General features: G+C 40.0%; 1 long non-coding RNA gene across 30 annotated transcripts; it reads right to left on the reverse strand.

Annotated features, from left to right (window-relative positions):
• Positions 1 to 1,285: 1,285 nt before the first annotated feature.
• LOC110928679 lies at positions 1,286 to 27,738 on the reverse strand. Of its 30 annotated transcripts, none has more exons than XR_004888115.1 (9): positions 27,595 to 27,738; positions 27,283 to 27,438; positions 27,075 to 27,160; positions 25,740 to 26,893; positions 25,273 to 25,350; positions 24,439 to 24,561; positions 23,452 to 23,505; positions 5,246 to 5,299; positions 1,286 to 1,668 (listed from the first exon to the last, which is right to left on the reverse strand). It is a non-coding gene; the product is annotated as an uncharacterized LOC110928679 (long non-coding RNA). The 30 variants fall into 30 exon arrangements; XR_004888106.1 differs by lacking the exon at positions 24,439 to 24,561 and having other exon boundaries at positions 1,286 to 1,428; positions 1,520 to 1,668; positions 25,258 to 25,350; positions 27,595 to 27,737; XR_004888101.1 differs by having other exon boundaries at positions 25,258 to 25,350; positions 27,595 to 27,737.
• Between the last annotated feature and the right edge of the window lie 64 nt (positions 27,739 to 27,802).

Below are 27,802 nucleotides of genomic sequence, written 5' to 3' on the forward strand. Positions count from 1 at the left end.
TTTTACAAAACATATTTTTCGAATTATTGAATTATTAATTAATAGATGACCGATTAGTTAGAGAGTTGATTATTTAAAAAATCAAATCAAAAAAATGAAATCAAGATTCCATTAATTCTTGATGGCCCGTTCCTGATGGCAACCTGGGTAGGAAAATTTAATTTTAAAAATACTCACAACTGTATAATTAAAATAAACTTAAATAATGTGACGTATTAGATAAGTTAATGACAAAGTACATACTTTGTTTTCGAGCATTCTATAAGCATAGAAGTGTCTCGGACTCGTGACGTGATAATTAAAAACACATGATACTTGCCCCCAATTTACTTAGCGATGCATATTGCCTGTTCAATGACATGAGCAAATGATGTTGGTCCTGTAACAACATGATGATCAGTAACACATGGTTTAAAAAAAAAAAAGTTTACCACTTTAATATACATAAATGCCAAACATAAAAAAAAATATATTGTAGTTTATCTTAGACCTGCATCATTTAAATGGGAGATAATTTATGTGCACCTACTCATTAAACCCCTAATTTGTAATTTAATTTAATACCCGCGAATTTCGCGGTTCTAACAAAATAATATGTTTTCCAGGTATTGACAAAGAACATTATACGTTTATAATGAACATATCGAAATTCTTTAAAAGAAATTGTTATCAAATACAAAAGGTTCATGAAGTAAATAAAACAGTCCACATACTATAACTATAATTAAAACAAAAGCATAAATAAATGATGAAATTAAATTTCTCTTGTGTGAAATACAAATGGACAACCTATTAATCTAATACTTAGATAAAATGAAAAGATAAATAAATGATGAAATTACATTTCTGTAGTACGAAATATCAATAGAAAGCCTATTAACTAATACTTCTACTTTTTGAAGCTTCGTAACCAATAACTTCGCACTCATTTTTGACCAATTGAAAAAACAATCATCACCTAACACCTAATGAAATATGCTCAACTTGAATCATATCATACAATCCAATAACACTAAACCTATTGTAAATAATTGATATGAAAGAAAATATATTATTAACAAATAAAAAGAAATTGTTATCTAATACAAAAGGTTCATGAAGTAAATAAAACAGTCCACATACTATAAATATAATTAAAACAAAAGCATAAATAAATGATGAAATTAAATTTCTCTTGTGTGAAATACAAATGGACAACCTATTAATCTAATACTTAGATAAAATGAAAAGATAAATAAATGATGAAATTACATTTCTGTAGTACGAAATATCAATAGAAAGCCAATTAACTAATACTTCTGCTTTTTGAAGCTTCGTAACCAATAACTTCGCATTCGTTTTTGACCAATTGAAAAAAACAATCATCACCTAACACCTAATGAAATATGCTCAACTTGAATCATATCATACAATCCAATAACACTAAACCTATTGTAAATAAATGATATGAAAGAAAATATATTAGTAACAAATAAAAAAATAATAAAAACTCTTGAATAGCTGCTTAAACCACACTCACATGCAAATCATGCCTCATTGGCCGTATGCATAACAATAATGACCATTTTATCATGCGGCAATAAACCAACATAAGGAGCATATGCCTCTTGTTGCTTTTAGTATGAATTTTGCTCCTCTTCATTTCCTCGCTTAATAGCTAAAACCAACCTAAAACATGTACTATTACATGTAACATATTATAGAGTCATGTATTTGTCACACCCCGATTTCCACGTGTATCACCGGTGGGCCCGGTGGGGGATTACCGTGACGTAGTTGGCAACAATATAGTCAAACCACACAATTATATAAATGCACAGCGGAAGCTTTAAAGATAAATATATACTTCAACCTCTGGTGGTAATATCAAATGTATTACAGAAGTCGAATGTATCCACAGCGGATCAAAATAATAATAAAATATTGTTCATTCAGATACGGCATCGAGTTTGCGAGACTATTCGTGATGCCTAGGAAGCTATTACCAGCCCATTTCGTATAGTACCTGCACTTAATCTTTTGGGGAAAAATGCGTCAGTTTACACTGGTAAATACATTCAACTGACACATTTGAAAATGTTTATTAAAATTGATTTGAATGCACAAGGCACAAACTCTTTTATAACTTGGAAAAATTATTAAAATCTTGTGAACGTATTACATGTTCTTTTATGTGTTCAGTAGCCCGGATCGTGCCGGGTTAAAGATTAATAGGCACACCACATTGCGTAAAATCGAAGTATAGAAACCAACGGCTACGTCTTTTAATTAAGTGTCGACAATATATACCGGGTGTACGCCTACACCGGGATGTCGAGGTCGTGGCCATTTCGTAAAATGATGCCAAGGATATCCGGGACAACGGTCATTAACCCCCCAAAGGCTTTTAAGAAACAAAACTGTTTAAATGAGCCGATCACATTATTCAATTAACCACCTCAGCGATGGAAGATATGATGCTCAATCAAGCGGTATTATTATACCGTATCCCAAGCCCGTATAGGGGAAATAAGTTAAAAGTATTTACCTTTGCAAGTATATTCCTTAATTTGATTAAATCACCGATAGCTTTTACTGGGGCTCCTAATCTGGAACGAAGGTTTTAATTAACCTCTTAGAATCCTAACAGGTCTTTTTATTAGCCGTAGCCTAGACCGGTTGGTTCCGATATATAGATATGGTTTAATCGCGTGAAAGGCGAAAACCGAGAATGGAATGTGATTCTGCCCCAAACAAGTTCAGAGACTTGTTTTATATGGGTTCAATGTTCACACTCTGTATTTTGGGGTCAAAATAATATAGTTTGACCCGTATCGGCTAATTTACGAAAACTAGTTTCATAAGCCGAACCGTGCGCGCAATAGGCGAAACGGTTAACCATGAGAGTCTTACGCTTATTTCCTAAGTCAATATGCCTTAAAGAGGTTGTGGTATCAGTAGGATACCTTCCGTGATGCCCGTAACGAGTTTAAGTTAGTATTACGCCCCGTAGGGGCTTTTCGGTCATTTTAAAGACTTTTAAAGAGCTTTTCGAGTTCTATAGGAAATCTGAGTTTCCCGAACAGTTTATAAAGTCTAAAATACTTTATTTATTATTTAAAATCAGTGGCAACTGGAATCGGGTCAAAAGACCTTGTAGAACTCACGTTTTGGCCGAAAAGGGCATATTCGGTATTTACCGAACCGTAGCCATAACCGCAGGTTATGAGCAAGGTAAAAATTATTAAAAATCTTTAAAATTCCAAAAATATTATTTTATAATAGTGGGTAAAAGTTTTGGTGACGGAAACTTGGTTTAGATAGGGGTTATGCTAATTGCGCCGTTTATTACAAAAGTTTCTTATAAATGCGCTATTTAGCATAACTCTCATTCTAGACCTCGGATTGACGTGAAACTTTAAGGACATGTTTATAATTTAATAAGCAAGGTTATGGTCCGTTCACGTGTCCGAAATACTCGTTTTATTTTTAAAAGGCCGTTACGGTCAACTTTTAGGCGATTAACGGAAATGCGTAAAAGACTCGGACAAATCATGAACCGGTCACAGAGGGTTATACCATCATGTAACCTGGTCCTAGGAGAGTCCTAAGGCATATCTATACCTTACTAAAACGGGTCAGAACTGAAGTCAAAGCAAAAGTCAAACTTTTGCGACATTCGGCTCTGAACCGGGTCAATATAGCAAATGGTCGATTCAAATGAGCGTAAACAAGTTTATATACTTAATATCATGTTTTATGAGTGTTAAAACAGATTTCATAGCTTATACATTACAGATTATGTATAAAACGGCAAAATAGCTTTCTGTTGACTTTTTAAGTGCACGTTTGACTCGACATTTGACATAGTTAGAGTGGTGATCAGAGGGAACCCTTTTTGGGGTTTATTACCCACATAAATACCAACTCATAACTACTTTTGATCCGACAATTTACTGGACCATTTGTGAATTATCGCTATGACAACCGTTAGTTACGACGGTTGGGTTTATAAGCTAAATCTATGGAAAAACAAGACCACAATGGATGTGAACGACTTACAGAAGTTGTGTCTTGCTTAGAGAGCATAGAAGAATGCTTGAGAGCTTCTTAGAATGATCAGTTGAGTGTAATTGAGTTGTGTGATAGTTTTGAACCAAATGTGGCTATTTATAGTGAAACAAGGCACCTATGATCATTACACAACCCCTACAACTGATCATGGATGATGGGCAGGTGTCCCATAGAGCTATGGGTCGAGTATAGGGTGCCCATGCCTCATTTATTGATGTTTGATCGTTCACAAGCTCAAAAGGCATGCAATTACAAACTTTCTGCATCTGGGCGTCTCATGCGGCCCGCATGGAGGATCCATGCATGTTTTAACGCGGGCCGCCTGAAGTTTAAATCCAGGCGCGTATAATTAGAAGGCTCGCGGCCCGCTTTCACTTAACCCAAACTCTAATGCGGGTCGCGAGAGGTTAGATTTTCAAGTTTTTAAAATCTTTTGTAATGATGACGAGAATCTGGTAATTAATAACGAAATCTTTCGTAATTATTAACCTGACCTTTCGGGTTTGAAGGGGTAACTTTGCGGTTTGGCCCTCGGTTAATTACAACTAAGGACCTCGTGTTATTTACCCGCGTTGTTAAGTCCCCGGTTAGTTTATTAATTATTCAGAAAGCCTTAACTTTCATTGTTGACGCTTTTAACCCTTCTCATACGAATTTGATCATAACTTTCTCGTTTTAAAACGGAACTTCACGGGATTTATACAGTATGTTCTAGTGAGCGTATAATACTGTTACAAAGCCTCGGGAGCGTTAAAGGGTCACTCAGAGGTATAATTAAACATGTTGACACAGTTAACTCCTGTAGCTTGTAATCTCTCACTTTCTTCCGCGTTTCGCGTCCGTACGATCCATGATTTATTCGTTTGAAGGTACAAGCACCATCTAGGGTTACCATACAGTATATTTACCCTTTCTTGACATCTATAACCCTCGAATTTACATACATTCAAGGTTTGTCAAAATTAGTCCTTTATTTAATATCAATGCCACGTGTAATCAAATGACACGTGTTAACACATCATTGGACACAAAAATTCGAGGTGTTACAGTATTACAGGGGTTAATTTTAATTAACATGTTAAATCCCACCCCCAGACCCCTTTCCTCCGATGGATTTTACTGGGTATGGTTGTTATTGTCTAATTTGGTAAGTAAGTGTGTAATAGATATATGTAAAAGCGTAAGTACTTACGTTATGTTTTTGTTGGATGTATGTGTTGGTCACTTTTTGGGACTGTGCCAAAGCCTGCAAATACCAAATGAGAAACATTGATCATAATAATCACATCATGCTCATTAAATTTTTCCTTTTTCCCAACAGTAACTAAATATTTAAATCATGTCTCAAAATATACTTTTAATTAACTTTCAAACCTTTTTTCTTCTTTAAGCTTTTATTAACCCATTTCACCATACCCATTTGTATATAAGTAAACAGCTCAAAACCATACATGTAAATGACACAGCCTCTGTTCAAACACCTAGAAGCCTTGAGCATCGACACATCTTCGGGCAGTCCATACTGCGTGTCTCCTCGAATGGTAAGCGATTCACCACTCGGAGTCTTTAGCACTATGTGCCTCTTGCCGCAAATGATTTGGGCCTGATTACGGGATAACCAGTCCATGCCTAGAACAATGTCGAAACCGGCTAGTTTGAAAGGAAGTAGAGATAGAGGAAAAGAATGGTTCTTAATGGACATTTCACATCCCTCTAGAACAGTGGAGACGGTTTCTATCGTGCCGTCTGCTAACTCTACCTCGTATTTCACATCTAGGGTTTTGATAGGCATATTTAATAGTTGGCAAAATTTTTGGTCTACAAAGGATTTATCGGCGCCTGAATCGAAAAGTACTCTTGCAAATATATTATTTACGAGAAAAGTACCTGTAAGCACATTGTCGTTCAGCACAGCCTCCTTTGCATCCATGCGGAAGACTCTCGCATTTGTCTTTTTGGTCTCCTCCGCCTTCCTGGCATTCTTAGGGCAGTTGCTCTTGATATGCCCCTTTTCATTGCAACCGTAGCAGGTTGCATCCTTGATCTTCTTGCAATCCACGGTCTTATGATCCTTGGACTTGCACAGTCCACAGGCAAAAGTCTTTGGCTGAGACTGTGAATTCGACCCAAACCTACATTTCCCAGAGTGGGGTTTCTTGCAGATTTTACAATTGGGTCTTTCACCAGTTTGCCCATCTTTCTTCGTCTCCGACCCTCTTCTGCCATCACCGTTTCCACGGTGCTTCCTTCCTGACCTTCGTGAGGTATCATCCTCACGTTTCCTCTTCTCTGTCTCCTTGCTCCTTAGCGTCCTCAGACGGACAACATCTAATGTGAGAGACAAGGAGAGGTCAGTAACTGACCTGAAGGTCGTCGGCCGAGAGGCCTTCACGCTAGCCTTTATCGCAGGCTCCAAGCCCCCAATGAAACGGGCGATTCTTCTAGACTCTGGTGTCACAAGGTACGGAACCAGGCGAGACATCGTATTGAAGCTCGTCAAATAAGCCTGGCAGTCCAGGTTCGTCATCACCAGTGACACAAAGTCAGCCTCGATCTTCTCAACCTCATGCTGAGGGCAGTAGTTTTCCTTAATGAGAGCAATAAATTCCTCCCATGTCATCTTGTATAAAGCAGACTTACCTGATGCCTGCACCAACGCTCTCCACCATGCCAGGGCCTCGCCCTTAAATGACTGGGACACGAACTTCACCACATCCTTCTCTGCGCACCCACTGATGTCCACAATAGTGTCCATCTCATGCAGCCAGGTGATACAATCCACAGCACCCTTCTCCCCTGTGAATTCCCGGGGCTTACAAGACACGAAGTACTTGTAGGTGCAACCCTTGGCACCGGACGCATCAGTATATTCTCGTTCACGACGAATACTATTCTCAGCGGACGAGTGGTTATCATCATCTTTCTTGGGTTTGGAGAGTGGTTTGGATTGTGACTTTGGTTTGGAGGGTGGTTTTGATACGGTTCTGCCTTGGGACTCAGTATATTGACGATCCAGAGCTGCCTGAACAGCGTTGTCAATCAGAGCCTTTAACTGTGCGCCTGTCAAATGCACTGGCGCATTGTCGTAGTCATCTTCATTTGTATGGCTATTCTCTCCATTGGGATCCGCCATTGTAACTTGAATCTGTTACAGAAGATGACAAAATTTTATTCAGGAGATTATTATACAATTGTCTTTCATGACAATTTGTCAACCATGGTAACAGAGACCATATTTGGTTAATCTTATTAGTCATTAAATCTTAGGATTTGAATATATCCTATTTTAGCTATATCAATAATATTGGCGGCATAAAGCCTAATCACGAGGATGTTTTATAATATTGGCCGAGATTTCAGAGAATCAAAGGCATAGAGGTTTGAATCGTAGTTCTCTTACCCCTTCCTGGCAGGGAGTCATAGACCACCACTGTCTTTTGTCTTTATAAGACAATTATTACGGCCCATAGGCACTACACCACTAATGGATGTTTTAATAAGGTTGGCCCGTAGGCACTACATCACTAATGGATGTTTTAATAAGGTTGGCCCGTAGGCACTACACCACAAATGGATGTTTAATATGATTGATCACCTTCATTGGTGATTTAACCCATGATTTATAAATCATTTAGTTGGGTTTTGAAATCCTTAAAGGATTATCGTATAAGAATGACGCGTGCGATTTTTAACAAACCACATCTGCCATGATTGTTAACATGCTTGCAGAGGTTAACAGAGAACCTGAATCTTTTAATTAGGTCGTACCATCTTGGCCGGATCTTAAAAGACACCAGGCTAGGTTTCACCTCTTAAGATCCTTTATTTAGGCAGATCAATTAAAAGGAATGGTTTTGATTTATTTCATATTTATTAAAACAAAAACTCATAACATACATTCCATAGATTCAAATACAATCACATATTGCCCTAAATGGGTCTTTCAAATAGTACATACCTCCATAGAGGTTTAAAATAAGTGACAAGTCCACGCATGGACTAACATAAAATAAGTGTCCATGCAAGGACTAAAAGATAAGCCCACGTAGGGACTGAAATACGATAAGTGTCCATGCAGGGACTTATTTCAAAGTAGAAATTACATTAGTACAACTATTAAGGGCTAGTGGTCACGTTTCTTCTTTTTGCCCTTTAGTAGGTTCGCCAAGCCTTTGAGAAATCCTCGGTGGCTCTTTTTCTCTTCCTCGAACTCTCTCTCCACACGATCTAGTCGATGGAGTATCTCTTCCTGTTCAGGAGGAGAGAAACGTGGTTGTGGCGCTTGTTGCGGAACTGGAGGTCTGGGAGGTATTGGATACCCATGAGCTGAGTAGTCCGGTGCTCCCATGTTCCCATGAGCTCCGTCAGGGTAGCGTGCATTATATCTAGCCGACACCACATATGGGTCGCGCTCATAATTGTAGTTGTAATGTGCTTGTGACGGTTCGAACGGGTTGTAAGCCGTTGGACCCGTGTAAGCAGGTATGGGTTGGTCATACCCAAATGGTGGCGAATTTGGTGCAGCTGGTGCGGAGTTCGCCTCCTGTATAGGACTTGAAGGTCCTTCTTCTTGTAGTGGCGGATAGTGGCTACTACTAGAGTGTCGAGGGGTGCTGAAGTGGATACCTCCTCCTCCTCGTGTGGACATACGAGCATTTGTCCTCCTACGCCTTGGCGGATCAGGCATTACTGGTTGCGCCGGTGGCGGAGGTGGTGGCGTAACTGCCACAAAGCGTGAATCCTCAGAGGGATCCTGTGGATGTCGCGGTTGTTGTGATGTCTGTTGAGGTGGTGTGTAGTACCACTCATGTCGGTCGAACAACGCTTGGAAACTATCTGGTCCCTGATAGGGTGTGCCATGGAAGGATGACCCATCAGAGACTTCTATCGGATGCGTGGGCGTACCACGAGCAGGTTCTGTTGGATCAGTATCTTCATCCATATGGTCTTCGGAGAAGTGATCTTGTGGCCCTAATGGAACAAAGCCTGAAGGTTCCTGTATATAGTCAGCTGGATTAAACTGACCTATGAAGTATGGAGTAGGGTCGTCGTAATTTCGGTGCGATACCGAACGTTGTAGAGGTATGAAGGAAGGTTGCGGGTTGTTGGGATCATTCTCTGAATTTGGCCCAAATGAGTGCCGGTATGACGGCGTCGAGCTGTGCGAGGTGGAATGCCTCGCAGGTTCGTAAAGATCTCTTCGTCGTTGTGGTTCTTCGCTCCTTATCATTGAAGGAGGTCGCGTACCAGAAGGTCCGGCTTCGTGATCGTGATGAGTAATGATCTCTCCTCTGCCTCTTCTTCCCCTTCCTCTTCCTCGGAATATCACTGGCGGCATGTTTCCTGCTATATAAAACTTTAAATACCAATAATAAAAGAAAAAGACAAAATTGGAATAACAATTCGAATTCGTCCTAAGTTCTTGTCTATACTCAAGTATGTGCAATTGTGTCACTGAGATTAAACACATTGCCTAACGTGTTTAATTCACTCAATGAAGGCTCTGATACCAACCTGTCACACCCCGATTTCCACGTGTATCACCGGTGGGCCCGGTGGGGGATTACCGTGACGTAATTGGCAACAATATAGTCAAACCACACAATTATATAAATGCACAGCGGAAGCTTTAAAGATAAATATATACTTCAACCTCTGGTGGTAATATCAAATGTATTACAGAAGTCGAATGTATCCACAGTGGATCAAAATAATAATAAAATATTGTTCATTCAGATACGGCATCGAGTTTGCGAGACTATTCGTGATGCCTAGGAAGCTATTACCAGCCCATTTCGTATAGTACCTGCAATTAATCTTTTGGGGAAAAATACGTTAGTTTACACTGGTAAATACATTCAACTGACACATTTGAAAATGTTTATTAAAATTGATTTGAATGCACAAGGCACAAACTCTTTTATAACTTGGAAAAATTATTAAAATCTTGTGAACGTATTACATGTTCTTTTATGCGTTCAGTAGCCCGGATCGTGCCGGGTTAAGGATTAATAGACACACCACATTGCGTAAAACCGTAGTATAGAAACCAACGGCTACGTCTTTTAATTAAGTGTCGACAATATATACCGGGTGTACGCCTACATCGGGATGTCGAGGTCGTGGCCATTTCGTAAAATGATGCCAAGGATATCCGGGACAACGGTCATTAACCCCACAAAGGCTTTTAAGAAACAAAACTGTTTAAATGAGCCGATCACATTATTCAATTAACCACCTCAGCGATGGAAGATATGATGCTCAATCAAGCGGTATTATTATACCGTATCCCAAGCCCGTATAGGGGAAATAAGTTAAAAGTATTTACCTTTGCAAGTATATTCCTTAATTTGATTAAATCACCGATAGCTTTTACTGGGGCTCCTAATCTGGAACGAAGGTTTTAATTAACCTCTTAGAATCCTAACAGGTCTTTTTATTAGCCGTAGCCTAGACCGGTTGGTTCCGATATATAGATATGGTTTAATCGCGTGAAAGGCGAAAACCGAGAATGGAATGTGATTCTGCCCCAAACAAGTTCAGAGACTTGTTTTATATGGGTTCAATGTTCACACTCTGTATTTTGGGGTCAAAATAATATAGTTTGACCCGTATCGGCTAATTTACGAAAACTAGTTTCATAAGCCGAACCGTGCGCGCAATAGGCGAAACGGTTAACCATGAGAGTCTTACGCTTATTTCCTAAGTCAATATGCCTTAAAGAGGTTGTGGTATCAGTAGGATACCTTCCGTGATGCCCGTAACGAGTTTAAGTTAGTATTACGCCCCGTAGGGGCTTTTCGGTCATTTTAAAGACTTTTAAAGAGCTTTTCGAGTTCTATAGGAAATCTGAGTTTCCCGAACAGTTTATAAAGTCTAAAATACTTTATTTATTATTTAAAATCAGTGGCAACTGGAATCGGGTCAAAAGACCTTGTAGAACTCACGTTTTGGCCGAAAAGGGCATATTCGGTATTTACCGAACCGTAGCCATAACCGCAGGTTATGAGCAAGGTAAAAATTATTAAAAATCTTTAAAATTCCAAAAATATTATTTTATAACAGTGGGTAAAAGTTTTGGTGACGGAAACTTGGTTTAGATAGGGGTTATGCTAATTGCGCCGTTTATTACAAAAGTTTCTTATAAATGCGCTATTTAGCATAACTCTCATTCTAGACCTCGGATTGACGTGAAACTTTAAGGACATGTTTATAATTTAATAAGCAAGGTTATGGTCCGTTCACGTGTCCGAAATACTCGTTTTATTTTTAAAAGGCCGTTACGGTCAACTTTTAGGCGATTAACGGAAATGCGTAAAAGACTCGGACAAATCATGAACCGGTCACAGAGGGTTATACCATCATGTAACCTGGTCCTAAGAGAGTCCTAAGGCATATCTATACCTTACTAAAACGGGTCAGAACTGAAGTCAAAGCAAAAGTCAAACTTTTGCGACATTCGGCTCCGAACCGGGTCAATATAGCAAATGGTCGATTCAAATGAGCGTAAACAAGTTTATATACTTAATATCATGTTTTATGAGTGTTAAAACAGATTTCATAGCTTATACATTACAGATTATGTATAAAACGGCAAAATAGCTTTCTGTTGACTTTTTAAGTGCACGTTTGACTCGACATTTGACATAGTTAGAGTGGTGATCAGAGGGAACCCTTTTTGGGGTTTATTACCCACATAAATACCAACTCATAACTACTTTTGATCCGACAATTTACTGGACCATTTGTGAATTATCGCTATGACAACCGTTAGTTACGACGGTTGGGTTTATAAGCTAAATCTATGGAAAAACAAGACCACAATGGATGTGAACGACTTACAGAAGTTGTGTCTTGCTTAGAGAGCAGAGAAGAATGCTTGAGAGCTTCTTAGAATGATCAGTTGAGTGTATTTGAGTTGTGTGATAGTTATGAACCAAATGTGGCTATTTATAGTGAAACAAGGCACCTATGATCATTACACAACCCCTACAACTGATCATGGATGATGGGCAGGTGTCCCATAGAGCTATGGGTCGAGTATAGGGTGCCCATGCCTCATTTATTAATGTTTGATCGTTCACAAGCTCAAAAGGCATGCAATTACAAACTTTCTGCATCTGGGCGTCTCATGCGGCCCGCATGGAGGATCCATGCATGTTTTAACGCGGGCCGCCTGAAGTTTAAATCCAGGCGCGTATAATTAGAAGGCTCGCGGCCCGCTTTCACTTAACCCAAACTCTAATGCGGGTCGCGAGAGGTTAGATTTTCAAGTTTTTAAAATCTTTTGTAATGATGACGAGAATCTGGTAATTAATAACGAAATCTTTCGTAATTATTAACCTGACCTTTCGGGTTTGAAGGGGTAACTTTGCGGTTTGGCCCTCGGTTAATTACAACTAAGGACCTCGTGTTATTTACCCGCGTTGTTAAGTCCCCGGTTAGTTTATTAATTATTCAGAAAGCCTTAACTTTCATTGTTGACGCTTTTAACCCTTCTCATACGAATTTGATCATAACTTTCTCGTTTTAAAACGGAACTTCACGGGATTTATACAGTATGTTCTAGTGAGCGTATAATATTGTTACAAAGCCTTGGGAGCGTTAAAGGGTCACTCAGAGGTATAATTAAACATGTTGACACAGTTAACCCCTGTAGCTTGTAATCTCTCACTTTCTTCCGCGTTTCGCTTCCGTACGATCCATGATTTATTCGTTTGAAGGTACAAGCACCATCTAGGGTTACCATACAGTATATTTACCCTTGCTTGACATCTATAACCCTCGAATTTACATACATTCAAGGTTTGTCAAAATTAGTCCTTTATTTAATATCAATGCCACGTGTAATCAAATGACACGTGTTAACACATCATTTGACACAAAAATTCGAGGTGTTACATCCTCACCCCCTTAAAATAAATCTCGACCCGAGATTTACTCAAATAAATAGGGGTACTTTTCTTTCATTGTGGCTTCGACTTCCCACGTATATTCGGGACCTCTACGAGCATCCCATTTGACCTTTACAATCGGTACGTGCTTTCTTCGAAGCTTCTTCACTTGTCGATCTTCAATCGACAAGGGTTTTTCTACAAACTTTAAGCTCTCATCTATATGCACCTCTGTGTGTGGAATCACCAATGATTCATCGGCGAAGCACTTTTTGAGATTGCAGATGTGGAACACATTGTGAATTCCATTGAGCTCTTCAGGCAAGTTCAACTTATAGGCGACTGACCCGACACGTTCAATGACCTCAAAAGGTCCTATGTACCTCGGACTCAGCTTGCCCTTCTTGCCGAAACGCATCACCCCTTTCCAGGGCGACACTTTAAGCAACACCTTTTCACCTACATTAAAGTGAAGGTCCTTACGCTTCGGATCAGCGTAGCTTATTTGCCTATCACGGGCAGCCTTGAGACGTTCCCGTATCTGCACAATCTTGTCCGTTGTCTGGAAAACTATCTCTGGTCCCGATAATTGGACCTCTCCTACTTCCGCCCAACAAACAGGCGATCTACATTTCCTACCGTATAATGCCTCGAAAGGCGCAGCCTTTATGCTGGTATGGTAGCTATTATTGTAGGAGAATTCGATTAAGGGTAGATTCTTATCCCAGTTACCACCTAAATTGATCGCACATGCACGAAGCATGTCTTCTAACGTCTGGATAGTACGCTCACTTTGACCGTCCGTCTGTGGATGGTAAGCCGTACTGAAGTTCAAACGCGTACCCAAAGATTGCTGGAAACTCTTCCAGAAATGTGACGTGTATCTAGTATCCCTGTCGGAGATAATAGACACAGGTATGCCGTGTAAGGCTACAATCTTATCGACATACAGTTGGGCTAACATATCGGAGCTATACGTCTCCTTGATGGGTAAGAAATGAGCTGATTTAGTCAGCCTATCGACTATGACCCATATCGTGTCGTTTCCCTTCCTGGTTTTCGGTAACTAGGTAATAAAATCCATAGTTACACATTCCCACTTCCACTCGGGAAGCTCAGGCTGTTGTATCAAGCCAAACGGCTTTTGGTGCTCGGCTTTGACTTGAGCACAAGTCAAGCACTTTGCTACATGGGCGGCCACAGACTTTTTCAAGCCTATCCACCAATAATTTGCCTTTAAGTCATGATAAATTTTGTCGGCTCCAGGATGGACCGAATATTTGGAACTATGGGCTTCCTGGAGGATAACATCTCGTAGTCCTCCATAAATCGGAACCCATATACGTCCGTTCAGTCTAAGGATTCCATCCTTGCTAAGAGTCAACTGTTCCTCAGTTACTCCTAACTTTTCATTAGGATAATTAGCTTCCAACACAGCCTCTCGCTGTGCAGCTAATATCCTTTCAATTAAATTGTTCTTGACCTCAATGCTCTTGGCATTGATTCGAATAGGTTTTACCCTTTCTTTTCTGCTCAGGGCATCAGCGACTACATTCGCCTTGCCGGGATGGTACCTGATCTCGCAATCATAGTCATTCAAGGTTTCCATCCAACGGCGCTGCCTCATGTTCAACTCCTTCTGGTTGAACAGGTGCTGGAGGCTTTTGTGATCAGAATAAATCACAAATTTAATACCATAAAGGTAATGCCTCCACAATTTCAGTGCAAATACAACGGCAACCAACTCCAAGTCATGGGTGGTGTAGTTCTTTTCGTGCACCTTTAGTTGTCTTGAAGCATAGGCAATCACCTTGCCCTTCTGCATAAGTATACACCCCATGCCTGTGTGTGATGCATCGCAGTAAACTACGAATTCATCTGTACCTTCAGGTAGTGTCAACACAGGTGCGTTGCTTAGCTTCTGCTTCAGAACTTCGAAGGACTCTTGCTGCTTTGGGCCCCAAATAAATTTTTCTTTCTTCTTGGTTAAGGAAGTCAGGGGCGCAGCAATCCTTGAAAAATTCTCAATAAATCTCCTGTAGTATCCTGCTAATCCCAGGAAACTACGAATTTCGGTAGGCGTCTTTGGTTCTTGCCAGTTCATGACTGCCTCTACCTTAGCGGGATCCACCTGGATACCACGCTCACTTACAACGTGACCCAAAAACTGAACCTCTCGTAGCCAGAATTCACATTTCGAGAATTTGGCGTAGAGTTTCTCACGCTGTAGTAATTCGAGAATGCAACGGAGGTGTTTCTCGTGGTCAGCTTGGCTTTTAGAATATATAAGAATATCGTCGATGAAGACTATGACAAATTTGTCCAAGTACGGCTTGCAGACGCGATTCATGAGATCCATGAACGCAGCCGGTGCATTTGTGAGCCCAAATGGCATCACTAGGAACTCGTAATGACCGTAGCGAGTCCTAAATGTTGTCTTGTGCACGTCTTCGTCTCTGACCTTTAGCTGATGATAGCCCGATCTCAAGTCGATCTTCGAAAAGTAGCTCGCTCCTTGCAGCTGATCGAACAGATCGTCGATCCTTGGCAAAGGATATCTATTCTTTATGGTAACCTTGTTCAGCTCACGGTAATCGATGCACAACCGCATCGATCCGTCCTTCTTCTTTACAAATAGGACAGGTGCTCCCCAGGGAGACGAACTAGGTCTGATAAAACCTTTTGCCAACAGTTCATCCAACTGGGTTCTTAGTTCCTTCATTTCAGTAGGAGCTAGCCTGTAAGGTGCTCTTGCTATCGGAGCTGCTCCAGGAATGATATCTATTCTGAATTCCACTTGTCTATCTGGTGGTAAACCAGGTAGTTCTTCGGGGAAGACCTCGGGATATTCAGAAATGACAGGAAGATCCTCTATCTTCGGCTTGGGTTCTTCAATTATCACCTGAGCCATGTAAATGACACAGCCTCTGTTCAAACACCTAGAAGCCTTGAGCATCGACACATCTTCGGGCAGTCCATACTGCGTGTCTCCTCGAATGGTAAGCGATTCACCACTCGGAGTCTTTAGCACTATGTGCCTCTTGCCGCAAATGATTTAGGCCTGATTACGGGATAACCAGTCCATGCCTAGAACAATGTCGAAACCGGCTAGTTTGAAAGGAAGTAGAGATAGAGGAAAAGAATGGTTCTTAATGGACATTTCACATCCCTCTAGAACAGTGGAGACGGTTTCTATCGTGCCGTCTGCTAACTCTACCTCGTATTTCACATCTAGGGTTTTGATAGGCATATTTAATAGTTGGCAAAATTTTTGGTCTACAAAGGATTTATCGGCGCCTGAATCGAAAAGTACTCTTGCAAATATATTATTTACGAGAAAAGTACCTGTAAGCACATTGTCGTTCAGCACAGCCTCCTTTGCATCCATGCGGAAGACTCTCGCATTTGTCTTTTTGGTCTCCTCCGCCTTCCTGGCATTCTTAGGGCAGTTGCTCTTGATATGCCCCTTTTCATTGCAACCGTAGCAGGTTGCATCCTTGATCTTCTTGCAATCCACGGTCTTATGATCCTTGGACTTGCACAGTCCACAGGCAAAAGTCTTTGGCTGAGACTGTGAATTCGACCCAAACCTACATTTCCCAGAGTGGGGTTTCTTGCAGATTTTACAATTGGGTCTTTCACCAGTTTGCCCATCTTTCTTCGTCTCCGACCCTCTTCTGCCATCACCGTTTCCACGGTGCTTCCTTCCTGACCTTCGTGAGGTATCATCCTCACGTTTCCTCTTCTCTGTCTCCTTGCTCCTTAGCGTCCTCAGACGGACAACATCTAATGTGAGAGACAAGGAGAGGTCAGTAACTGACCTGAAGGTCGTCGGCCGAGAGGCCTTCACGCTAGCCTTTATCGCAGGCTCCAAGCCCCCAATGAAACGGGCGATTCTTCTAGACTCTGGTGTCACAAGGTACGGAACCAGGCGAGACATCGTATTGAAGCTCGTCAAATAAGCCTGGCAGTCCAGGTTCGTCATCACCAGTGACACAAAGTCAGCCTCGATCTTCTCAACCTCATGCTGAGGGCAGTAGTTTTCCTTAATGAGAGCAATAAATTCCTCCCATGTCATCTTGTATAAAGCAGACTTACCTGATGCCTGCACCAACGCTCTCCACCATGCCAGGGCCTCGCCCTTAAATGACTGGGACACGAACTTCACCACATCCTTCTCTGCGCACCCACTGATGTCCACAATAGTGTCCATCTCATGCAGCCAGGTGATACAATCCACAGCACCCTTCTCCCCTGTGAATTCCCGGGGCTTACAAGACACGAAGTACTTGTAGGTGCAACCCTTGGCACCGGACGCATCAGTATATTCTCGTTCACGACGAATACTATTCTCAGCGGACGAGTGGTTATCATCATCTTTCTTGGGTTTGGAGAGTGGTTTGGATTGTGACTTTGGTTTGGAGGGTGGTTTTGATACGGTTCTGCCTTGGGACTCAGTATATTGACGATCCAGAGCTGCCTGAACAGCGTTGTCAATCAGAGCCTTTAACTGTGCGCCTGTCAAATGCACTGGCGCATTGTCGTAGTCATCTTCATTTGTATGGCTATTCTCTCCATTGGGATCCGCCATTGTAACTTGAATCTGTTACAGAAGATGACAAAATTTTATTCAGGAGATTATTATACAATTGTCTTTCATGACAATTTGTCAACCATGGTAACAGAGACCATATTTGGTTAATCTTATTAGTCATTAAATCTTAGGATTTGAATATATCCTATTTTAGCTATATCAATAATATTGGCGGCATAAAGCCTAATCACGAGGATGTTTTATAATATTGGCCGAGATTTCAGAGAATCAAAGGCATAGAGGTTTGAATCGTAGTTCTCTTACCCCTTCCTGGCAGGGAGTCATAGACCACCACTGTCTTTTGTCTTTATAAGACAATTATTACGGCCCATAGGCACTACACCACTAATGGATGTTTTAATAAGGTTGGCCCGTAGGCACTACATCACTAATGGATGTTTTAATAAGGTTGGCCCGTAGGCACTACACCACAAATGGATGTTTAATATGATTGATCACCTTCATTGGTGATTTAACCCATGATTTATAAATCATTTAGTTGGGCTTTGAAATCCTTAAAGGATTATCGTATAAGAATGACGCGTGCGATTTTTAACAAACCACATCTGCCATGATTGTTAACATGCTTGCAGAGGTTAACAGAGAACCTGAATCTTTTAATTAGGTCGTACCATCTTGGCCGGATCTTAAAAGACACCAGGCTAGGTTTCACCTCTTAAGATCCTTTATTTAGGCAGATCAATTAAAAGGAATGGTTTTGATTTATTTCATATTTATTAAAACAAAAACTCATAACATACATTCCATAGATTCAAATACAATCACATATTGCCCTAAATGGGTCTTTCAAATAGTACATACCTCCATAGAGGTTTAAAATAAGTGACAAGTCCACGCATGGACTAACATAAAATAAGTGTCCATGCAAGGACTAAAAGATAAGCCCACGTAGGGACTGAAATACGATAAGTGTCCATGCAGGGACTTATTTCAAAGTAGAAATTACATTAGTACAACTATTAAGGGCTAGTGGTCACGTTTCTTCTTTTTGCCCTTTAGTAGGTTCGCCAAGCCTTTGAGAAATCCTCGGTGGCTCTTTTTCTCTTCCTCGAACTCTCTCTCCACACGATCTAGTCGATGGAGTATCTCTTCCTGTTCAGGAGGAGAGAAACGTGGTTGTGGCGCTTGTTGCGGAACTGGAGGTCTGGGAGGTATTGGATACCCATGAGCTGAGTAGTCCGGTGCTCCCATGTTCCCATGAGCTCCGTCAGGGTAGCGTGCATTATATCTAGCCGACACCACATATGGGTCGCGCTCATAATTGTAGTTGTAATGTGCTTGTGACGGTTCGAACGGGTTGTAAGCCGTTGGACCCGTGTAAGCAGGTATGGGTTGGTCATACCCAAATGGTGGCGAATTTGGTGCAGCTGGTGCGGAGTTCGCCTCCTGTATAGGACTTGAAGGTCCTTCTTCTTGTAGTGGCGGATAGTGGCTACTACTAGAGTGTCGAGGGGTGCTGAAGTGGATACCTCCTCCTCCTCGTGTGGACATACGAGCATTTGTCCTCCTACGCCTTGGCGGATCAGGCATTACTGGTTGCGCCGGTGGCGGAGGTGGTGGCGTAACTGCCACAAAGCGTGAATCCTCAGAGGGATCCTGTGGATGTCGCGGTTGTTGTGATGTCTGTTGAGGTGGTGTGTAGTACCACTCATGTCGGTCGAACAACGCTTGGAAACTATCTGGTCCCTGATAGGGTGTGCCATGGAAGGATGACCCATCAGAGACTTCTATCGGATGCGTGGGCGTACCACGAGCAGGTTCTGTTGGATCAGTATCTTCATCCATATGGTCTTCGGAGAAGTGATCTTGTGGCCCTAATGGAACAAAGCCTGAAGGTTCCTGTATATAGTCAGCTGGATTAAACTGACCTATGAAGTATGGAGTAGGGTCGTCGTAATTTCGGTGCGATACCGAACGTTGTAGAGGTATGAAGGAAGGTTGCGGGTTGTTGGGATCATTCTCTGAATTTGGCCCAAATGAGTGCCGGTATGACGGCGTCGAGCTGTGCGAGGTGGAATGCCTCGCAGGTTCGTAAAGATCTCTTCGTCGTTGTGGTTCTTCGCTCCTTATCATTGAAGGAGGTCGCGTACCAGAAGGTCCGGCTTCGTGATCGTGATGAGTAATGATCTCTCCTCTGCCTCTTCTTCCCCTTCCTCTTCCTCGGAATATCACTGGCGGCATGTTTCCTGCTATATAAAACTTTAAATACCAATAATAAAAGAAAAAGACAAAATTGGAATAACAATTCGAATTCGTCCTAAGTTCTTGTCTATACTCAAGTATGTGCAATTGTGTCACTGAGATTAAACACATTGCCTAACGTGTTTAATTCACTCAATGAAGGCTCTGATACCAACCTGTCACACCCCGATTTCCACGTGTATCACCGGTGGGCCCGGTGGGGGATTACCGTGACGTAATTGGCAACAATATAGTCAAACCACACAATTATATAAATGCACAGCGGAAGCTTTAAAGATAAATATATACTTCAACCTCTGGTGGTAATATCAAATGTATTACAGAAGTCGAATGTATCCACAGTGGATCAAAATAATAATAAAATATTGTTCATTCAGATACGGCATCGAGTTTGCGAGACTATTCGTGATGCCTAGGAAGCTATTACCAGCCCATTTCGTATAGTACCTGCACTTAATCTTTTGGGGAAAAATACGTTAGTTTACACTGGTAAATACATTCAACTGACACATTTGAAAATGTTTATTAAAATTGATTTGAATGCACAAGGCACAAACTCTTTTATAACTTGGAAAAATTATTAAAATCTTGTGAACGTATTACATGTTCTTTTATGCGTTCAGTAGCCCGGATCGTGCCGGGTTAAGGATTAATAGACACACCACATTGCGTAAAACCGTAGTATAGAAACCAACGGCTACGTCTTTTAATTAAGTGTCGACAATATATACCGGGTGTACGCCTACATCGGGATGTCGAGGTCGTGGCCATTTCGTAAAATGATGCCAAGGATATCCGGGACAACGGTCATTAACCCCACAAAGGCTTTTAAGAAACAAAACTGTTTAAATGAGCCGATCACATTATTCAATTAACCACCTCAGCGATGGAAGATATGATGCTCAATCAAGCGGTATTATTATACCGTATCCCAAGCCCGTATAGGGGAAATAAGTTAAAAGTATTTACCTTTGCAAGTATATTCCTTAATTTGATTAAATCACCGATAGCTTTTACTGGGGCTCCTAATCTGGAACGAAGGTTTTAATTAACCTCTTAGAATCCTAACAGGTCTTTTTATTAGCCGTAGCCTAGACCGGTTGGTTCCGATATATAGATATGGTTTAATCGCGTGAAAGGCGAAAACCGAGAATGGAATGTGATTCTGCCCCAAACAAGTTCAGAGACTTGTTTTATATGGGTTCAATGTTCACACTCTGTATTTTGGGGTCAAAATAATATAGTTTGACCCGTATCGGCTAATTTACGAAAACTAGTTTCATAAGCCGAACCGTGCGCGCAATAGGCGAAACGGTTAACCATGAGAGTCTTACGCTTATTTCCTAAGTCAATATGCCTTAAAGAGGTTGTGGTATCAGTAGGATACCTTCCGTGATGCCCGTAACGAGTTTAAGTTAGTATTACGCCCCGTAGGGGCTTTTCGGTCATTTTAAAGACTTTTAAAGAGCTTTTCGAGTTCTATAGGAAATCTGAGTTTCCCGAACAGTTTATAAAGTCTAAAATACTTTATTTATTATTTAAAATCAGTGGCAACTGGAATCGGGTCAAAAGACCTTGTAGAACTCACGTTTTGGCCGAAAAGGGCATATTCGGTATTTACCGAACCGTAGCCATAACCGCAGGTTATGAGCAAGGTAAAAATTATTAAAAATCTTTAAAATTCCAAAAATATTATTTTATAACAGTGGGTAAAAGTTTTGGTGACGGAAACTTGGTTTAGATAGGGGTTATGCTAATTGCGCCGTTTATTACAAAAGTTTCTTATAAATGCGCTATTTAGCATAACTCTCATTCTAGACCTCGGATTGACGTGAAACTTTAAGGACATGTTTATAATTTAATAAGCAAGGTTATGGTCCGTTCACGTGTCCGAAATACTCGTTTTATTTTTAAAAGGCCGTTACGGTCAACTTTTAGGCGATTAACGGAAATGCGTAAAAGACTCGGACAAATCATGAACCGGTCACAGAGGGTTATACCATCATGTAACCTGGTCCTAGGAGAGTCCTAAGGCATATCTATACCTTACTAAAACGGGTCAGAACTGAAGTCAAAGCAAAAGTCAAACTTTTGCGACATTCGGCTCTGAACCGGGTCAATATAGCAAATGGTCGATTCAAATGAGCGTAAACAAGTTTATATACTTAATATCATGTTTTATGAGTGTTAAAACAGATTTCATAGCTTATACATTACAGATTATGTATAAAACGGCAAAATAGCTTTCTGTTGACTTTTTAAGTGCACGTTTGACTCGACATTTGACATAGTTAGAGTGGTGATCAGAGGGAACCCTTTTTGGGGTTTATTACCCACATAAATACCAACTCATAACTACTTTTGATCCGACAATTTACTGGACCATTTGTGAATTATCGCTATGACAACCGTTAGTTACGACGGTTGGGTTTATAAGCTAAATCTATGGAAAAACAAGACCACAATGGATGTGAACGACTTACAGAAGTTGTGTCTTGCTTAGAGAGCATAGAAGAATGCTTGAGAGCTTCTTAGAATGATCAGTTGAGTGTAATTGAGTTGTGTGATAGTTTTGAACCAAATGTGGCTATTTATAGTGAAACAAGGCACCTATGATCATTACACAACCCCTACAACTGATCATGGATGATGGGCAGGTGTCCCATAGAGCTATGGGTCGAGTATAGGGTGCCCATGCCTCATTTATTGATGTTTGATCGTTCACAAGCTCAAAAGGCATGCAATTACAAACTTTCTGCATCTGGGCGTCTCATGCGGCCCGCATGGAGGATCCATGCATGTTTTAACGCGGGCCGCCTGAAGTTTAAATCCAGGCGCGTATAATTAGAAGGCTCGCGGCCCGCTTTCACTTAACCCAAACTCTAATGCGGGTCGCGAGAGGTTAGATTTTCAAGTTTTTAAAATCTTTTGTAATGATGACGAGAATCTGGTAATTAATAACGAAATCTTTCGTAATTATTAACCTGACCTTTCGGGTTTGAAGGGGTAACTTTGCGGTTTGGCCCTCGGTTAATTACAACTAAGGACCTCGTGTTATTTACCCGCGTTGTTAAGTCCCCGGTTAGTTTATTAATTATTCAGAAAGCCTTAACTTTCATTGTTGACGCTTTTAACCCTTCTCATACGAATTTGATCATAACTTTCTCGTTTTAAAACGGAACTTCACGGGATTTATACAGTATGTTCTAGTGAGCGTATAATACTGTTACAAAGCCTCGGGAGCGTTAAAGGGTCACTCAGAGGTATAATTAAACATGTTGACACAGTTAACTCCTGTAGCTTGTAATCTCTCACTTTCTTCCGCGTTTCGCGTCCGTACGATCCATGATTTATTCGTTTGAAGGTACAAGCACCATCTAGGGTTACCATACAGTATATTTACCCTTTCTTGACATCTATAACCCTCGAATTTACATACATTCAAGGTTTGTCAAAATTAGTCCTTTATTTAATATCAATGCCACGTGTAATCAAATGACACGTGTTAACACATCATTGGACACAAAAATTCGAGGTGTTACAGTATTACAGGGGTTAATTTTAATTAACATGTTAAATCCCACCCCCAGACCCCTTTCCTCCGATGGATTTTACTGGGTATGGTTGTTATTGTCTAATTTGGTAAGTAAGTGTGTAATAGATATATGTAAAAGCGTAAGTACTTACGTTATGTTTTTGTTGGATGTATGTGTTGGTCACTTTTTGGGACTGTGCCAAAGCCTGCAAATACCAAATGAGAAACATTGATCATAATAATCACATCATGCTCATTAAATTTTTCCTTTTTCCCAACAGTAACTAAATATTTAAATCATGTCTCAAAATATACTTTTAATTAACTTTCAAACCTTTTTTCTTCTTTAAGCTTTTATTAACCCATTTCACCATACCCATTTGTATATAAGTAAACAGCTCAAAACCATACATGTTTGTATTCGGTCTCAACTAATGTAGCTTTTTTTTTTGAAAAATGTTGCTGCTCAACAAACTTAAACGTATGAATGGTATCCTCATATGCAGTGACACAGATAACCTCTATTGTATAATATGTTTATAAAAAAAATATCTCCTTTAACAAAACAAAGTACATACTCCATTAAGTTAAAAATCTGAAAAAAGAATTAAAGATATAAAAGAAGGTAAAAAAGAAAAGATTCTAACAATAAACAACATATATGTGAGTGTCTGAGCTTAGACTATAGGGTGTGGAGGGGTTTGGGTTGGGGACATTATTCGACACGTGTCAAGTGTGGGCTCCACCAGTCCACACCTAAAAAAAGTGGGGTGTGGAAGGGGCGTGGCCAGGCCGGCGTTGGGGTGGCATGTGGCACCTAGCACCTAGCCAAATGATCATCAACACCCAACCAACCATTGCCAGCCACGTCACCCCAGACCAACGCCCCACGCCAAACAATATTGCCACGCCCAGCAGGCAACGCCCACCAAAACGCCAACCCGGGGTGGAGCACCCGACGTTAAAGGGCCAAAACGCCCACACCAAAATGCCCTCACACACCAGTCTTAGTCTTAGATTTAGTTATGATACATCACATGGTTGAAGAGTTTCCAACCTTTTAAAGAAAATAGCTTCAAGGCATTGCTAAGTGCATAATTAATTACCAAAATAAATAACCCAAAATGATTTTTAAATACCGGAAAGTATTAAAGTTGTCGACGAAAGCCTACGCCATTAACAGTTAAATTCATTATGTATACTTGAAAATGCAGAAAATACATCCCTACTGATGTCACCATACCCGTCTTCTCACTATCTTCCTGCACGACATGATGTCATAAATCGAGATTTTGAAATTTATGGTTGACATTTGTAATTTAGGCAAAATGATCATCAAACATCAAACACTATATGATGTTATTTTGAAAACCGCAAACACTCAAGTCAACACTAACCAAGCAAGTAGAATCCTGCAAGCTCACATGATACATGACCATGATTGAAGCTTTACGTGGTGTTTAGAATTGCATATTGCATTTTTTTAAACAGTAGATAACCACTTTTGAGTTTTTTATTCTATGAGGTAAAGTGTATGTGATTCAAAATTACAAAATTTAACCTCAAGATGAAGAAAATTGTTTGCAATTAGCAGAAAACCACTTTATTTACTCATATGGCTAATGTGCTTTTTATTTGTTTGAATGATGATTTCAAGAATGCATGCTTATTTTATAGAGAAGCACATATCTAGGTTGTGGACCTACTTAGTCGAGTTCAAAGGGTCATGCATAGTAATGTTATGACCCCGAGATCTATGGACGTAATTTTTAAAAGACTTAGTTTCAAAAAAGGGTAGCGGCACAGCTTATTGCCCGTTTACCAACTAATGTGATGTAAATTCATAACACGACTATTATCTAATCTAACAATATTAATTGTCGAGTGGAAAATATTCTCATACTAAACAGTAAACAAATTGAACATATCATTCATAAGTTCTATACACATATATTTACCTTTGTAGAACATACCCAAAGAAAGAGTAGAAGCCGTCGTCGCCATTTGTCCCTTGTACCACCACTGACCAACATCGCTACTCGCACCTTCGCCTTAATCACCAAAAAAATGTACCATTAATTATACAAAAAAATATATACATGCACAACTAATAGAATGTTACAAAGTCTCTGTTCCTACAAACCCACACACCTTAAGAAACAATGAATATTAAAATCGAAACAATAAGTTGAATCATGTTTCATGATGCACGTATAAAAAGTTCCAAAGCCTTTTAGTTATATAATTTTATTCTTTCCATAAAATAACACATATAATTGCAAAGTTAATGCCTCGATATATCATCCATTCATCCGAACAATTGATTTTTTTAGTAGGTTTTCATACCTTGAGAAACCTAAAATCCTTTAGTCAATATTGATTAATGTAACCATCTATGGATTCATGGAGCCAATGTGTAAGTGAATAGGAGAGAGACTACCTGAAGCGAGATGGCTAACTGCGGTTGCGCGATGTGACAGACGGGATGCTGACTACAGTGGACCGGCGAATTTGAGGCAATGCACTGCCCGACCCAATGCAGTGGAATGACAGTGGTGCATTGTATCGGCTTTCAAAATGTCCTTAGTCACTTTAATAACTTCAGTGGCTATAACAACTTTTTTCACCATTTTCTAAAATTTTAGGTGGTATGAATTCAACAACCTCAGTAAGAGAAGAAGTAGCTTGACCAAACACAAAGGAATCATAAGAACCTTTAGCTCCAGCCTAAGTATGTCCCTTGCCTACAACAACCTTAGAACTGAACACCACTTACTTATTCAGATCAACTGCCCCTAACACTTAACTCCCAACTGGTTTAAGCTTATCAATGAGAGGGATCTACTATTTGGTAATAACATAACTCCTAACCACTTTGGCCTTAGGTTAGGTTGAAACAAATGTTTTAGTGAATGTTTTGATTTTCCCATTCATAGAAGCCTTAACAATAACAACGTTGACTTTCACTTTATTAAATGTCTCATTATGGTTATGAGTCCCAGATTCACTAACCTTGCAGATGATGCAAAAACTTTATCTGTAGTATCATTTATTTATTTTTTTAACATCAACATGATAATAACTTTTTAAAGACACATCCAAACACCCCTTAACCATCTATATATGTCCCCATTAAAGAAAAGAGCTAATAGCCTATTAAATTTGGTTACTTTTTGTTTCGGATAAAATTTGGTAGCCACATAAACAAACTAAACAAACAACTTAATGAAAATGAAAAGTTGGAAAACCTCATATGGGTTGCAAGGTTGAAAGTCTGTTGTAGTATATCTGAATGCATATAGCCTTTAGTTGATATAGTTGAAAACTTATATTATATCATAATAATATAAATTTTTGTTATCATATTTAATTCTTTACCAATGTATATTACAAACGTTCAACAAAGTGAATTAGGTTAACACAACCCAGTCCAATGCACCGCTATTAAAAACGTCTTGTTTGACCCATTTCACCGGGAACAGGACCAAAAACTTCAATATCTTACCTCGAGATGGAAACATACTTGCTTTCTGAAGGCACAATAGGCCCATTTTCCCACTTTGTTCCTCTAAATATGCAAACTGACCCATAACACTGCATGGTAACAATATTACTGATGTCATGAACATGATCTTAAAAACAACTTATTTCACCGTATACAACATATTTTTCCATTAGTGGTTGTCTACCTTACTTTAACAATAACTAAAAGAATAAATATAAATAAAAACTCCTTGATTAAGACATACTGAAACAGAAAAGTAGAAATTGGTACCTAAGAAAACAGGGACTTCACAAGAGTAAAGATCTTGGTGTTGGGATTTACATTAGGACGAAAGGAGAGCGGATGGTTGCTTAGCCCTATGAAAGTAGAGGTTTTCCAGATGTGATAATCTCTCTTTGAGATACGTTTTCAAAACACAAATCCGAACACCCCTTAAGAAAGTAAAATCGTCAAGAACGATTAAAACAGAGAATCATACCTGCCCAAAACGACGAACCACCACAAATCAAAATGTGACAGCTCAAACACTCCATACATCAACCTCTGAGACTAATAACCAGAATCTCGATGATACCTCGATGATAATAACCGGAGACTTGAATCGGAGATTTGGATGATTTGAGAAACTAAAACCCTGTAACAATTTCACAAAAATAATCTAGAAAAATCAAGAATCTTCTCAAGTTATAGAAATAATAACAAACATCCATTTATTGAAATACGACTTTGGTTTTTAGGGTTTAAAAAAAGGATGATGAAGATCTGGGATTGAACGATGATGATGACAAACCTTGATGATGATAGGAAGATTGGTGAAGGCGGCTGTAGTTTGGGTTATAGAGAAAAGGGAGAGAGTGTAGTTAGGGTTTCAGAGAAAATATGAAGAGTGAGAAGCTGAATGAGAAAAAAAGAAGGGTGTTATAGGATCCGATTTTGTGGGTCGGTTTTGGCTATTCGGATCCCACGAAAAAAGGGGAAATCACACGGAAGTTTTTGGA

Source organism: Helianthus annuus, chromosome 3 (assembly GCF_002127325.2).
Source record: "Helianthus annuus cultivar XRQ/B chromosome 3, HanXRQr2.0-SUNRISE, whole genome shotgun sequence".
In the NCBI taxonomy this organism is placed as follows: Eukaryota; Viridiplantae; Streptophyta; class Magnoliopsida; order Asterales; family Asteraceae; genus Helianthus; species Helianthus annuus.